The following is a 15,640-nucleotide window of genomic DNA, read 5'->3' on the forward strand; positions in this document are numbered from 1 at the left end:
ACCGTTCTTCTATTATTAGAAAAAGAGTTTAACTTTTAGCTTATAAACAGAAGTGATTCAGCCAGAATCATAAGGTCTATACTCGATTATTCTCGGTTCTCATATCCCACATTTTGACCATCTGTCAGTAAATACTGTGATTTTTAACCACCACATAAATTTTGTGTTTCTCTACCTGCTTCTGTTGCCATTACTCTAATCCAGGACATCATTACCTCTTCCCACAGGGATTCTTGCAGTAGCTTCCTCTTTGTTACCACTTAACCTCTACAGTCCAGTCTTTCAAAAGCCAGTAAAAATGTGCCGAAGATAATTTACTTCCCCTTTTTAGTGGCTTCCTTGTGTAATTATGACAGTATAGAAATGTAATACCCTGTGCTGCAAATCCCCTATGATCTGGCCTCCTGTCTCCATCTCTACTTTCATTCCTTTTTATGTTCTTCACCCATTTGGCTTGACATACTGCTGCTAGAATATATCAAATTCTTCCATTTCTGAGTCTTGGTACCTGAGGCTTCCTATGTGTGTCTTGATTTTTTTCTTCAGCTTTTTATATGGCTGGCTATCATTATTTTCATTTTGTTTTTTTATTTTCTCAGGATGTTTTTTGGAGTCCTTCTGTAGGAGCAAGCTCATTCCTTGTGGCCATTAGTAAATACACCAAGCATTTTGTTACTTTCCTTTATAATACTTAAAACCAGAAATTATATTTCAATTTATTTATTAAACTCTTATCCCTACTTATTCACAGAAATGAAAGCTGTGAAAGAATTGGGCCCTTGTCTGTCTTGCTCATGAAGTACTTCTATAGTGCCCAGTTTATCATAGGTCTTCCAGAAGCAACTTATAAACATCTATATTTATAAATCTTTTTGGCCTTTTGGATTTTAAGAGTATATTCCCTTTTGGCTAATAAATGTCTTGATTCATACTTTGTGCATAAGCTTTTTTCTTAATATTTTCTCTTAAGAATAGAATATCAATGTAGAATTAAAAAAAATATTTAATGCATTTTAATCACATAAATTTAAACATTTTAGAAATGATTTTTTAAATAGTTCTTATGATTCTTAAAATGAGTGGTATATTTTCTCAATTTTCATTCTGCTTTGATATAAATAGACATTTTAAATTATGAGCTTGAAAAGTACAGACCAGTGTAGTAAAGAGAGTAAAATGAATTGTACTTTTCAGGAAGAAAATTTTGGTATTATCTTTTTTTATATATACAGTGAATATTTTTTGTAATTATGCTGTGGTCTGAATGTACAAATTTCCCCAGAATTAATGTTTTGAAACCTACCCCATCAGGTGATGCTATTAAAAGATGCTTGTTTGGGAGGTGGTTAGGACTTGAAGGTAATGCCCTTATAAATGGAATGGGTTCCTTTATTAAAATGGTGCTTTAGGGAGCTTTTTAGCCTTTTTGCTCCTTCCTTCCTCTATGTGAGGACATAGCAACAGGGTGTTATCTCTAAGACACAAAAACCCTCAGCAGACATTAAATCTATTGGCATCTGATTTTGGACTTCCCAATCTCTAAATGGTGACCAAAAATTTATATTGTGTATAAATAACTCAGTCTAAGGTATTTTGTTATAGCAGCCTGAATGTGCTAAGACAAGTTAAAGTCCTCTTGGATACAATTTTGAGTCTTTTTAAAATCTAACATATCCCATGCTCTTTTTTTTCTTTATATATGACAGCGGAATGTATTACAATTCTTATTACACAATTTTTCATATCTCTGGTTGTATACACAGTATATTCACATCAATTTGTGTCTTCATACCTGTACTTTGAACAATAATGATCATCACATTCCACCATCATTAATAACAACATGCCTCCTCCCTTCCCCTCCAACCCCTCTGCCCTATCTAGAGTTCATGTATTCTTCCCATGCTCCCTCTCCCTATCCCACTATGAATCAGCCTCCTTATATCAAAGAAAACATTTGGCATTTGTTTTTTAGGGATTGACTAACTTCACTTAGCATTATCTTCTCTAACTCCACCCATTTACCTGCTAATGCCACGACTTTATTCTCTTTTATTGCTGAGTAATATTCCATTGTGTATATATGCCACATTTTTTAATCCATTCATCTGTTGAAGGGCATCTAGGTTGGTTGCACAGTTTAGCTATTGTGAATTGTGTTGCTGTAAACATTGATGTGGCTGTGTCCCTGTAGTATGCTGTTTTTAAGTCCTTTGGGTATATACCAAGGAGATAGCTGGGTTAATTGGTGGTTCCATTCCCAATTTTTCAAGAAATCTCCATACTGCTTTCCATATTGACCGCACCAATTTGCAGTCCCACCAGCAGTGTATGAATGTACCTGTTTCCCTACATGCTCGCCAACACTTATTATTGTTTGTCTTCATAATAGCTGCCATTCTGACTGGAGTGAGATGAAACCTTAGAGTGGTTTTGATTTGCATTTCTCCAATTGCTAGTGATGATGAACATTTTTACCTGTATTTGTTGATTGATTGTACATCATCTTCTGAGAAGTGTCTCTTTAGGTTCTTGGCCCACTTATTGATTGGGTTATTTGTGTTTTTGGTGTTTAGCTTTTTGAGTTCTTTATATACTCTAGATGTGTAAGGGGTAAAGATTTGCTCCCAAGATGTAGGCTCTTTATTCCCCTTACAGATTGTTTCTTTTGCTGAGAAGAAACTTTGTAGTTTGAATCTATCCCATTCATTGATTCTTGATTTTAATTCTTGTGCCACAGGAATCTTATTAAGAAAGTAGGGCCTAATCCCACATGATGGAATCCTACTTTTTCTTCTATTAGATGCAGGGTCTCTGGTTGTATTCCTAAGTCCTTGATCCATTTTGAGTTTAGTTTTGTGTATGGTGAGAGGGGTTTAATTTCATTTTGTTGCATATGGATTTCCAGTTTTCCCAGCTGAAAAGGCTTTTTGTTGAAGAGGCTTTTTTTTCTCCAATGCATGTTCTTGGCACCTTTGTCTAATATGAGATAATTGTAGTTTTGTGGGTTAGTCTCTGTGTCCTCTATTCTGTAACATTGGTCCATACTCTTTCTTAACTATTAAATGGAATGGAATATATAAATTGTTTATTCATTCTTACTGCTGGACAGATTGTTATTGTCAGATAGATTGTTTCCAGTTTTTCTTTAAAAAATATTGTTATAAACATCTGTGTTTATAAATCTTTTCGGCCTTTTGGATCTTAAGGGCACATTCCCAGAAACATACTATTAGGTTAAAAGTAAGTATATTTTAAGACGTAAATATACATTTTTATTTTTTTCTTTACTGCCAGATTACTTTCTGGAAGGATTGTTTTTGAATGGCCAATGGTATTTTCATTGAAAAAGAATGTTTGTTATTTTGTGTGTCATATGTTTTCATTTCTTTGATGTTAAGAGAGTTAGAATGCCTTCTCCTTTGTCTTATTAAACACACTCTCCTTTGTGATCTTTTAATATTATTTTAAAAATTTGTTTTAATTTGATACACATGACAGTACAATGATCTTGATATATCATACATTTGAATCAGATGGGTATAATTTTCCTTTGTGATTAAGAGGTTAAGTTTGAGCACAAAATTTCTTCTTTTAAGAAACTAATGAGAGGATGAAGGCCTGATGTCTTTCCTGACATTCTTTGAAAATATGATTTCATTAAAAATGTTGACCTTTCCAGTAGGTTAATTGTGCTTCATTTCTTCCAGTTTTGTTTAACTCTGAGCTGTTGGTAGTTTTTTTTTTTTCCCCTTTTGTAATTCTAGTGTTATTCAGAAACCTAGTTTCTTGAGTTTCTTAATTTAGCAACTCAGATTTCTGAGGAGTAACTGTAAGTTTCCACAAATATTATAAATGTTGGTTGCTTTTGTTTTCTGTTGCCAGTTCTTGACTGTGACCCTTTTCTCAACCTGATGAGATCTGTCATATCTAGTTGCATAGTTGGTCTGCAGTTTGCCCTTACTCTCTTCTTATGACTTGAATATGCAAACCCAGGGATTACCCCTGTGTCTCTTATACCATAGAGGCTGGCAAGCACAGAAAACTGCTGTGTGGAGTGAGAAGGGAGGGTGGGGATGGAAACAGATGTGGAATAAAGGATCGAACCAGGCTTTACAGTAACAAAACCCGTGCATTTAAATTCTGTATTGCTTACCAACTCCAGGAGTCTATGCTGCAGTTTCTCTTCAGTGTGGGGGTCATCCTATCTTTCAAGTCATAGTAAAGATTAAGTTGCACACGCACACAACCAACACACACACATACATGTGTACCTATACCATATGGTATATAATTTGGTATTCAGTAAGTTAACTGTTCTTTTTCTTTGGAAAATAGAGGAATCTTCCCAGTGTTTGGGAAGACTGTATTACATAACCACAGAAATGAAGTGTGCTGTTATATGTCAGGACATTGCTTGAGGTGCTGAAAATATACAGTAAGTTATACTGTAGTGGGCAAAGCAGTTTTCACAGATTTATTCTCTGTGGTGGAAGTAGAATTGTACAGTTAAAACGTAAGATATGAAAAGACTTTGATAGTTTTAAAATGAGAATTTCCTGATACATTTATTGATTTCTTTGAAGGAAAGTTAATGCTGTATCAAATAATGTTCCTTTTCTAATGGATAGGAGAAAAGCAGCATGTAAAGTATGTGTGTTGGTGCAATGCTGAGTGAATCATGTAAACCTGCAGGGTTGTGTGTTTGGAATCCATTGATGATTTCATGCAACATGGCTGTCAAATTGATCCTTAGTATTTATTCTCTGAAAAGTTGCTGTTAACAATAGGATTATTAAATTGTTACCTGGATTAACATCTAGTGTTTTAGTCAGCTTTTTTGCTGCTATGGTTAAAAGACCCAACCAGAACAACTTTATAGTAAGGAAAGTTTATTTGAGGGCTCACTGTTTCAGAGGTCTCAGTCCATTGACAGCTGGCTTTATTTTTCAAGTCTCCAGGTAAGGCAGAACAATATGGTGGAAGAATTTGGCAGAGGGAAGCAACTCATATGATAATCAGAAAGCAGAGAGAGATTTCATTGCCAGGGAGAAAATATGTACCCGAAATCTATTCCTCCGAAGTCCCAACTTGTCCAGCTACACCTTACCTGCTTCCAATTATCACTCAGTCCTACCAGGGGATTAATTCACTGATTGGGTTAAGACTCTCACAGCCCAATTATTTTCCCTCTGAACCCTCTCGCACTGTCTCACATGTGAGCTTTTGGGGAACACCTCACACCCAAATCATAATGTTCTGTCCCTCGCCCCCAAAAGCTCATACTCGTCTCACAATCCAAATACATTTTGTCCATTCCCAAGAGTCCTCATAGTCTCAACAGTTCAAGATTGCTCAAAAGTTCAGTCCAAAGTCTTCTCTGTGGTTCAAGGCGATCTTGCATTGTGAACTCCTATAAAATTAAAAACACTTTACAAGTATCTAGTATGTAACGGTGTACAGAGTAAACATTTCCATTCACAAAATTAGGGGCATAGAAAGACAGGATAGGACCAAAGCAAGACTGAAATCCAACTGGGCAAACAAATCTTGTAGTTCCACATCTGACATCTGGAGCATATGGCATGGTGATGTTCTGTTCAATGACTTGTATAACTCTACTTCTGTGGTCTTATTGGTTGCAGCCCAAGTGGCCTTCTGTTTGCTTGTCAATTTTTTTTTTTTTTTTTTTTTTTTTTTGTGGTGCCAGAGACTGAAGCCAGGGCCTTGTGCATATGAGGCAAGCACTCTACCAACTGAGCTATGTCCCCAGCCCTGTTTGCTGGTCTATGTTCAATTCTTTCAGCTTTCCTCAGCAAATATTCCTTAATCTCAGGGTCTCCATTGCGCTTTGGCTTCCTCCCCTAATCTCCAAACATCACCCTCTCAAAGGGGGGCCCTTAGGGACTCTGATCCTGTTGCACTTTGCCTGGCTTCCCAGGCCTTCCTTTGAAATCTTGGTGGAAGCCCCAATAACCCCCTAACTTCAGCGTCCTGCAGTATTGCAGAATTAGCACCATGTGGTTGATGCCAAGGTCTGCTACCATCTCAGGCACTAACCCCCAAGCCTCCAGGGACCCTGGCTTCACCAGCTTCTGAGTGTCAAAGGCTAAGCATATTGGAAAAACTTCCTAGGCCCCCTTGTGCAAGAAGGATTCCCCACTGGTCTCTTTTCAAGAGAATTTTCACATTTACTCCCTGGAGTCTGAGATGAGTGTGGTCTTGGCAGTTCCTGAGATGTCTACAAGCCACCTTTCTTACTGTCTTTGGGGGCAAAGTCTTCAGCATTTCTTCAGTGGCAGTAATGTTTTTAACAATTGCAACTTCTTTGACCTCAGTTTTACTCCTGCCTTTCATGTCCAAGTTTTTCAAATTTTTCTGCTCTGCTTTCTGCTCCTGAATATCACAATAAATTTGACTAAAAGCTACCAGCAATATCCATGACACCACCTGAATGCTGTGCTATCTAGAAATTTCTTTGGCCACTTTAAGAAGTCAGTCATTTTTAAAATCAGCCTCACAGAAAGTCTCAGGATATGGGCAAAATGCAGACAACTTCTCAGCCAGATCTTAACATGAATGGTTTCCAATGAATGATAGTGTCTTCCTTTTCTTCTAAATCCTCTGGAGCCCTGTGTTTGCTGTTCACAGTTCTATTGGCATTCTGATCTTCTGGGCTCCCACCAGATTAGTCATTAGGCTCTGCTTACAACAGTCTAAAGCATTTCCAGCTTAACCTGCTAAATATCTCAAAATTTCTCCAGCCAATTCCAAAATGCTCCAAAAACTTCTGAACAATGTGGTCAGGTTAGTCATAGCAACAACTCCACTTCTTGGTTCAATTTTTGTTTTAGTTAGCTTTTTTTTTTTTTTTTCCCCACTGCTATGATTGTAAGATCTGACCAGAACAACTGTAGAGGAGGAAAAGTTTGAGGGCTCATGCTTTCAGAGGTCTCAGTCCAAGTAAGGCAGAACAATATGGCAGAGGTAAGTAGCTCACTTGATGGTCAGGAAGCAAAGAAAGAGACTCCACTTTCCAGATACAAAATACATACTCCAAAGCCACATCCCCAGTACTCTACTTGTTATGGCCACACCCCACCTGCTTCCAGTTACCACTCAGTTAATCCCATTAGGGGATTAATTCACTGATTGGGTTAAGGCTCTCACAACCCAATCATTTCCTCTCTGAATCCTCTTGGGTTGTCTCACATGTGAGTTTTTGGGGGATACTCATACCCAAACTATAACACCTGGCAAATGGGTAAACCTCTTATAAGTCTAGAAAGTTTTTCTCAAGTGGGATTGAAATAATGGGCTTAGTAGCTGAGTTCTCTGTTCTCTGGAAGGGAATGTATTTTCTCTAGAATGCACTAAAATGGGAGTTGGTCTGAGGACTTATAACCTGCCATCTTTATCAGAACTTGTTTCTGCAAATGGTCCCTATCCCCTCTTGTGTGGGAGATTTTTTGAAGGAAATTAAAATAAATAAAATGTGATCTCCAGTAAAATAGTGTTAACACAATTGTGTTAAGGTGAACATTTATATCTACCTAATAGGGTTGATGTAAACAACAGATGAGATTAGTATAGGAAGAACATTCAGCATTGTGTTTATTATATATTAACTCTTATAAAGTGTTAGCTGTTAAAATTATTTTAAAATCCTATAGTTCCTTTCTGTGGTGCTGCAGTGCTCTAAATGGTTACTTAATTCTTAAAGCTATTTGTAATAAAGAAAACAACGAACCAGGATGGGGCTGGAGTATGATTATTATTTTTTTACTACAGCAGCTGCTTTGATAAATTCAAACACAAAATTAACAGTTAATGATATTTCTTTATAGATAGGGTAAGGTGCAAGTTATTTTAAGAAGAGGCACTTTGTTGAATTTCAGTGTTCTTCTGTCAATTGGCTATAATAGAATCACTATGAAATTTAGCATTATTGGGGAATTGAGTATCCCACATTGAGTGAAGAGCCAATGTACAGCTATCAGCCTATGATTTGAGTACAGTTATCAGCCTATATCAGTGTTTATTGGACATTTGTATATTTTTTAATTTTTTGGAGTATTCCATGGCTGGAAAATATGTATGAAGGTTTCATATTGGCAGTATGAAGGTTCTCCTTTGAGTAAAATGTAGGGTTTTAACATATGATGTTTGTGACGTAGTTTTCATTTATGAAGGTTTATTTATTTCATATTTATCTGTCTTCATTAGGTGAAGTCAGAAGGTAATATTCAGATAAATAAATTGTATACTATGCTTATCAGATCAAGGAGTTTAGGAGCAGTGAAACTGGGGTCCAGTGCTATTTGTATTATGAAAATGAAGCTAAAATTAACACATAAGATTATAGTATAGGTAGGGTGTGTATTTTTTTTCACATACTCATATGCTCATGTATATACAAGGTTGATTTAATCTAGGTACTGTGAAATACCATGGTGATTTATTGGAAGTTTCATATAATTTGCTTCATACCTGATTTTTAGAAGATTTTTAAGAAGCTAATCACCACGAACAGTTCTTTTTATTTGACAAACAAGGAAGTTGGGAGTATGCAGGTCATAATTTGTGGTTAAGTGAAAAAGAATAGACAGGGGACATTTACTTTCCTTTTATATTTACTATAAAACCAAATCAGACAAATGGAAGCAGAACTGGGTAATATGTGAAAATTTCCTGATTAAAGTTTTTGCTATTTAATAGCATATTTATATTATTGGAAAGATGGTTTGAAATTTTAATATAAGGCCAACATGTTTTTCCACACATGCTTATTGGGCACATTTAGACATTGGAACAGTGAATGAAAGAAAACAATAAGCTTACACTTAAGTGGTGCTACAACAGTAAGCAGGTAACTGGGTGTGTATATATGTCAGAGAAGGTCAGTGTTATGGAGGAAAATTATCAATGATGTGGGGAGGTGGATAGAGGATGCTAGTGAAAAGTGTATGTGTATGTGTGCTATTTCATATACAGCAGTGTAGGAGTGTTTCAGAGGTGACATTTGAGAAGAGGGAAGGGAGGGACAGTGATGTGGGTACCCTTCAGTGGGGGTAATGGCAAGTACATGGGCCCTGATGTACAGCATAGTTGAATTTTGGAGAAACTCTGGAGACCACTAGCCTGGTGGGGAGAAGCAAAGGAGAGAGGAGTAGAACAGGTTAGAGAAGTAGTCAAGACCAGAACATGCAGGGTCTTGTTGATTGATGGAATGACACTGACATTTACTCTGAAAGAGATGAGGAGCTACTGCAGGGTATTTGAGAAGAGATGATATGATCTGTGTTTTAAAAGGATCATTTTTGCTATTTTATTGAACTTAGACTTTAGAAGGGCTAGTCTCCAGGAGTAGGGAGACTGCTCTCTCCAGGAAGGAGAGAGCAGTGGAGCATCCTTGCTGGCTGTGGCCTTGATACTGGTGATGCTGTATGTAGATACCAGATACAATAAAAAGTGAAAGCCTTTCTCCTCTATTGTCCTGACAATCAAGTACTTTGTAATATGGACTTCATTGTAATGTAGAAACATAAAAGCTTATGCTATGTTAATGATTTAAAGAGTTAAGATAAACTTCTTGTAGTATCCAAATGCAGAATATTATAGGATAGCACAACATCAAACCAAATAGTTAAACCTTTTATGTCTCTCCCTAATGTCCCTGATTCCTTTAAAGTATAGAATTTATTTAAAAATTTTTTTCCTTTGGCTGATATTGCTTTCATTTCTTTTAACTTCTTTTGTTCTCTCTTTTTTAAAAAAAATATTTTTTTTAATTGCAGTTGGACACAATGCCTTTATTTATTTCTTTTTATGTGGTGATGAGGTTCGAACCCAGGGTCTTGCATGTGTGAGGCAAGCATGCAAGCACTCTACCACTGAGCCATAACCCCAGCCCCTTCTTTTTTTCTCTTTAATCTTCTTCTTAATATGCTGATATAATTACAAATAAATAATTGGTCTGCTTTGTTCATATGTTAAAAAGTTTTCCTTAAGTAATTTATTTTGACTTTTCTTTCCTTATTATAAGGCATTCTTTATAATGCCTTAAATTCTCTTAAACATTTCATTGTTTGCTATGTAAATTCAATTTCATTTGCTTGATTACATATCTAGAGCTTATTTCCTTTTAAATGCTGAGAATGAATTATTACATTTCCACATAAATTTACTTAGTAAATACTTAATTTCTTTTGCTGTATTCACTTTAGGTTAATTTTTTTAAACTATCAGAGACACAATATATAGAAATATTTCTTTGAATTTTCTTTTTTCTTTGCCTTCTTTACCTTCCTCTTCTCTGGAAAAAACGAGAGAGAACCAAATGTAGACTTATTTGGACCTGTGATGCACCAAATAATGAAATTTAGGAACTTTTGCAAAGTGAGCAAAAGCTTATCTTTGTTTAAATAAATGAAACTAGGAAAGGCAGTTAATTTACAGTCTTGGAATAGTACTTCTTAAAGTAATAAGAAATCTTTGTAGGATGAATTATATACTAGAAAATTTGTGGTGTAAGGAAAAATGGGGCTGAAAACGTGTTTACTTTATATGTTCATACAGAATAGGAATGTTTAAAATTTCTAAAACACAGAGAGATGCAATAGGCAGGTGGTCTCTGCATCCTCTTCTGGGAGATGATCTGTACAGTTGTTCTTTGGTATCCTTGAGGGATTGATTCCAGTAACCCTGCAGATGCTAAACTCTGCAGATACTGAGGTTCCTCCTATAAAATGGCATAGTTATTTACATATAACCTAAGCATACCCTCTGTACACCTTAAATCATTTTCTAGTGTTTATTATACATAATGCAATTTAAATAGCTGCTAAAAAATGTTGTTTTGCAAATAATGACAAAAAAAGGTCTGTATATGTTCAATACAGACATAGGCTCCCCCCTCCCCCCCAATATTTTCTGTTGAAAGTTGGTTGATTCCAAGAATGTAGAACCTGGGGGATATGGAGGACTGACTAGTTTCTGCTTGGGTTAGATTTGTTTATCTTGATAAATCAAAACCAGAGCTTGTGGTTCTGGTATTATAGACTCTGAATGGGATGAGATGGACAAAGCTTCCAAAGCTTCAAGCTTAAACTGAACTTGTTTCTGTGCAGCCTTCTTCATTAGTAGATGACTGTGTTTTATACACAGATCTGGCTTGTAAAAAGTTCTTTGTTACGTTGAAGTATATAATATTTCAGTACATTTTATGGGTTCTAACTCTGTCTTTGAAGCAAAAAAAAAAATGACTGCTTTTTCTCAATATTTTGAAAGATCCTATATTAGTCATGATTATCCACAGAAACTAAAATTAGCTTGACTAGGATATAGAAGGGTCCTGGGTTTAATCCCTAGCAGTGCAAAAAAAAAAAAAAAAGAGGGAGCAAAATGTAATTTTTATTTATTACATGTACATAATATATTAATATATAATTATAACTTACATTTAAAATATTTACACATGTAACTTAATTATTGTTAATTGATATATAATAATAACATAATTGATACATAATAATAGCTCTCAATCTATATAGCTAGTATAAAGAGATTTATTTCAAGGAGATGGCTTAGATGATTGTAGGGACTGGCAAATCCAAAAAACTGTAGGAAAGCTGGCAGACTGGAAACTCTTGGGTGGGATATGATGCTACAGTCTTGAGGAAGAACTTTTCTCAGAGCAACCTCAGTTTTGCTTTTAAGGTCCTCTGACTAAATAGATTAGACCCTTGCACATTATCAAGAATAATTTTCTTTGCTCAGAGTAAACTGACTGAGATGTCTATAAATCCTACCACAGTAACATCTACATTAATGTTTGAATAGCCCACTGTAGACAAGTTGACATAAAAAACTAACCATCGCAATCTACCCTTGTCAACTTTGCAACCATGCATCTCTCTTTGAACACACTTAATCTGGAAATAAAGATAATAATAAATACATACTTACACTAAAAATGATATAAGAATTCCGTGAATAACCAAAAATATGCCAAAACTTTTCTTGGTGGAGGATGTAAAGTCCTTGGGTAATGTTCACTTTTCTTCTTTATAACCTGTAACTTAAAAGCTATGATGTGTATTTAACTATTTTTAATATATCTTACATTAGATGATGAGATAACAGGCCAGAAAACAGACATTTGCTTATTATGTAAGTGTATACATGCTTATGATATAAATATATACACATAATCATTACACAGTAAGGAAGACATATCCAATTATAGTCCTCTTTTCTGTAATTGGTCAAGTAGTGGTAGTAGCTTGTGTTCTTCCGTTACCCATTCCATATTCCCTTGGCTCAGCAAACACTGTAACTGGCCTTAATTATTTGGCTGGTGGAGTGACCCAAAAGTTCATTTTTCATAAAGAGTATGGGTCAAAGTAGTCCTTCTTTAATTGGATGCTTGATGTTTTCCTCTAACTTTTTATCATAGAGCATGGTAGTAATAGGATTCACCTTAAGGGATCTTCTGAATTTTATAATTATTCTTCCTTACTTTTATGGTATACTAGCAATTCCCTTGGAATCAGGATCAGCAACCCCAATTAGTATAGGAGCTCCCTTTGCCTGTTGATTAACAAGCATAAAGAGTCCAAAGTGGCCAGGAGGCAGTCTTTACCTTCACTTCACTGGAATCATGTCTCCCAGTAGAAGCATTCCTTACACTACATCTAAAACCTCTAGACCAGCAGAGCATAAAGCTGTTAGGGACAGAGCAAACATTTTTTTCTCGTGGATCACTAGGAGTAAGAGTGAGTGGTACCACTCTTGTTCCTATCCCTTCATGAAACTTGGCTATGGGAGAAATAGTTCCATGTATTGGATGCTGATATAGAGTATACATAGCCTCATGGATATCATTGACTTACAAGGTGTTGTTGCTTAGCTGATGGTATAACTGAGTCTTCCAAAGTCCATTCCACTATTTAAGCCAGCTGCTTAAGGATGATGGGAGGACGTGGTTAAGATAGTAAATTCCATGAGCCTGGGTCAGTTGTCACACTTCCTGTACTGTGAAATGCATTTCTTTTCTTTTTTTCTTTCTTTCTTTCTTTTTTTTTTAAATATGTTCTAGTTGTTTATGGACCTTTAATTTATTTATTTATATGTGGTGCTGAGAATCATATCCAGTGCCTCTCACAAGCATGTGCTCTACCATTGAGCTACAATCCCAGTCCTGAAGTGCATTTCTTGATCAGAAGCAATGCTGTATAAAATAACTAGATGGTAGAAGAAGCATTTTACAAGTCTGTGGATGGAAGATTTGAAAGAAGCATTGCATGTAGGGAAGGCAAGTCATATCCAGAGTGTTCTAATAAGAACAAAATGCTGTCCCTTCCACCATGGAAGTGGTCTAGTATAATTTCATGGGACTTTAGTGGCAAATTTTTAAGCATTCAGCATCTGAGAAAGCTCAGTTGAGTGAGCCAGAATCTGTTTCTCAAAAGAAGAGTCACTTTCCACAGAGTTTGACAGTGAAACTTAATGAAACTTGCAGAACATCAAAGTCTCGGGTTCAGACAAATTTTGAATTAGTTTGAAAAATTAAGTGGACATATTTTTTGTCATATTCACTACCCTAAAATCATTCTTATTGTAAGCATGTTTCAGGAATAATGATCAAACTTGATGTATTAGTTTTCTAGCAGCATAGTATATTACCATACAACATCTTAAAACAACATGTATCTTAGAGTTGCTGCTAGTATGGTTTCACTGGGCTGAAATTAAGGTGTTGGATGAGCTGTGTTTTCATCTTGACTGGAGATATCTTTCCAAGCTCATTCAGATTCAGATTGCTGGTATAATTCAGTTTTTTTTTTTTTTTTTTTGTGATTGTAGTACTGAGGTCTTCAATTTCTTGACACTTTTGACCAATTGTTTTTAATGGTAATGGCCTGCTTGTTTCTTGCCATGGGACTCTCAATAACATGGCAGTTTGTTCCCTCCAGGCCAGCTTAGGAATCTCTGTCACTCTCATCTCTTGACTTCTTTTAGATGCTGATACAGGATAAATCCCCTTTAAAGTGAACTCAGAGCCACCTGACTAGGACCTTCAATTATGTTATAAAATCCTTTTTACCTTGTAATGTAACAATTATGGTAGTCCTATTATGTTTACAAGTCTTGCTCACTTAAAGAGAAATGAATTACACAAGGGTGTATGCAACAGGGGACAGGAACCTTTGGAACAGACCTAAATTTCTAGTTTCTCCACTCCGATCCATGCATTTAAATTTAGTACCTCATATGGAATGCTGCTTTGACTTTTTTTTTAATTTGTATTTTAAAATTGACTTAAAGAAAATGTTTTTATTTTGTAGTAACTATAGAATCACAATAATTTATAAAAATTTTACAAAGAGGTCCTGTGAACCCATCATGATATTGAGTCTTCCAACTAAAAATTGAATGTTTTCTCTAGAGGTGACATCTTACATAAATAGAGTTTATTATCAAAACTGAAAAAATTGATATTAGCATATTAAAACTAAATAGATTATATTTTACTTCAGTCTCATCATATTTGCATGTATTAATATATAAATTTTGATATGTCTCTGTAATTCTCCTTGTACATTTTTATAACCACCACCACATTCAAGACATAGATTGCTTCATCACCACAAAGGAGTTCTACAGTGCTCCCTTTTATAATCACACTCTGCTCTTGAATCCCTATTCTCTAATACTGTTGTCTTTGAAAATGCTTTATAAGAGGATATTGATATTGACCTTTTTCATTCACCATAATACCCTTAAGGTCCGTTCAAATTATTGAGTGCATTAATAATATTTCTTTCTTTTTTATTGCAAAGTAATATTTCATTATATGAATGTACCACAGTTTGTTTATTCATTGAAGGCCATTTGGATTGTTTTCAGCTTGGACATATTACCAGTGAGATTCCTGTAAACACTTATAATCAGGATCTTGTGTGAATATACCTCTATTTCTCTAGAATAATTGTCTAAGAATGCATTTAGTGGGTCGTACGGTAAGTGTATGTTTAATAAATTGCCAGAGTAGCTGTGCCATTTTACACTCTCAACAGAAAAATATGGGAGATGGTTTCTCTGGGTCTTCACCAGCATTTGATACTATTTATATTTTTACTTATCTGTTTTATAGATGTGTAATGGTATCTCATTGTGGTATTTTTTTTTTTTTTTTTTTGCTACTGGGGATTGAACCTAGGGCACTTAATCACTGAACCACATCCCCAGCCCTTTTTAAATATTTTATTTAGAGACAGGGTCTCAACTCAGTTACTTAGGGCCTAACTAAATTGCTGAGAGCTGTCTTTGAACTAGCAGTCCTCCTGCCTCAGTCTGTCAAGCTTTTGGGATTACAGGTGTGCACCACTGTGCCCGGCTCATTGTTATTTTAGTTTGTGTTTCTCTAATGACTAGCAATGTTGAACATCTTTTTCTTTATTTGTCATCTCTTTGTATTCTCCTTCATGTCTTTTGTTCATTTTTAATTGAGTTTTGATTGGCTTTACCATAAACATTTTCAAGTAAATATAAAAGTCAATATTTTCAAGTTTCAACAGTTACCATATTTGCCTCTTTTTCAGGTTTCAACATTTACCATATTTGCCCTTTTATTTGA

The 15,640-nt window shown here is 35.4% G+C and overlaps 1 protein-coding gene across 2 annotated transcripts in view; it reads left to right on the forward strand.

The window, feature by feature from the left end:
• The window catches only part of Stim2 (stromal interaction molecule 2), a 170,230-nt gene that overhangs the window by 19,181 nt on the left and 135,409 nt on the right, over positions 1 to 15,640 (forward strand). The gene's annotated exons all lie outside the window — the stretch shown is intronic.

Source organism: Callospermophilus lateralis, chromosome 8 (genome assembly GCF_048772815.1).
Source record: "Callospermophilus lateralis isolate mCalLat2 chromosome 8, mCalLat2.hap1, whole genome shotgun sequence".
NCBI classification, from domain to species: Eukaryota; Metazoa; Chordata; class Mammalia; order Rodentia; family Sciuridae; genus Callospermophilus; species Callospermophilus lateralis.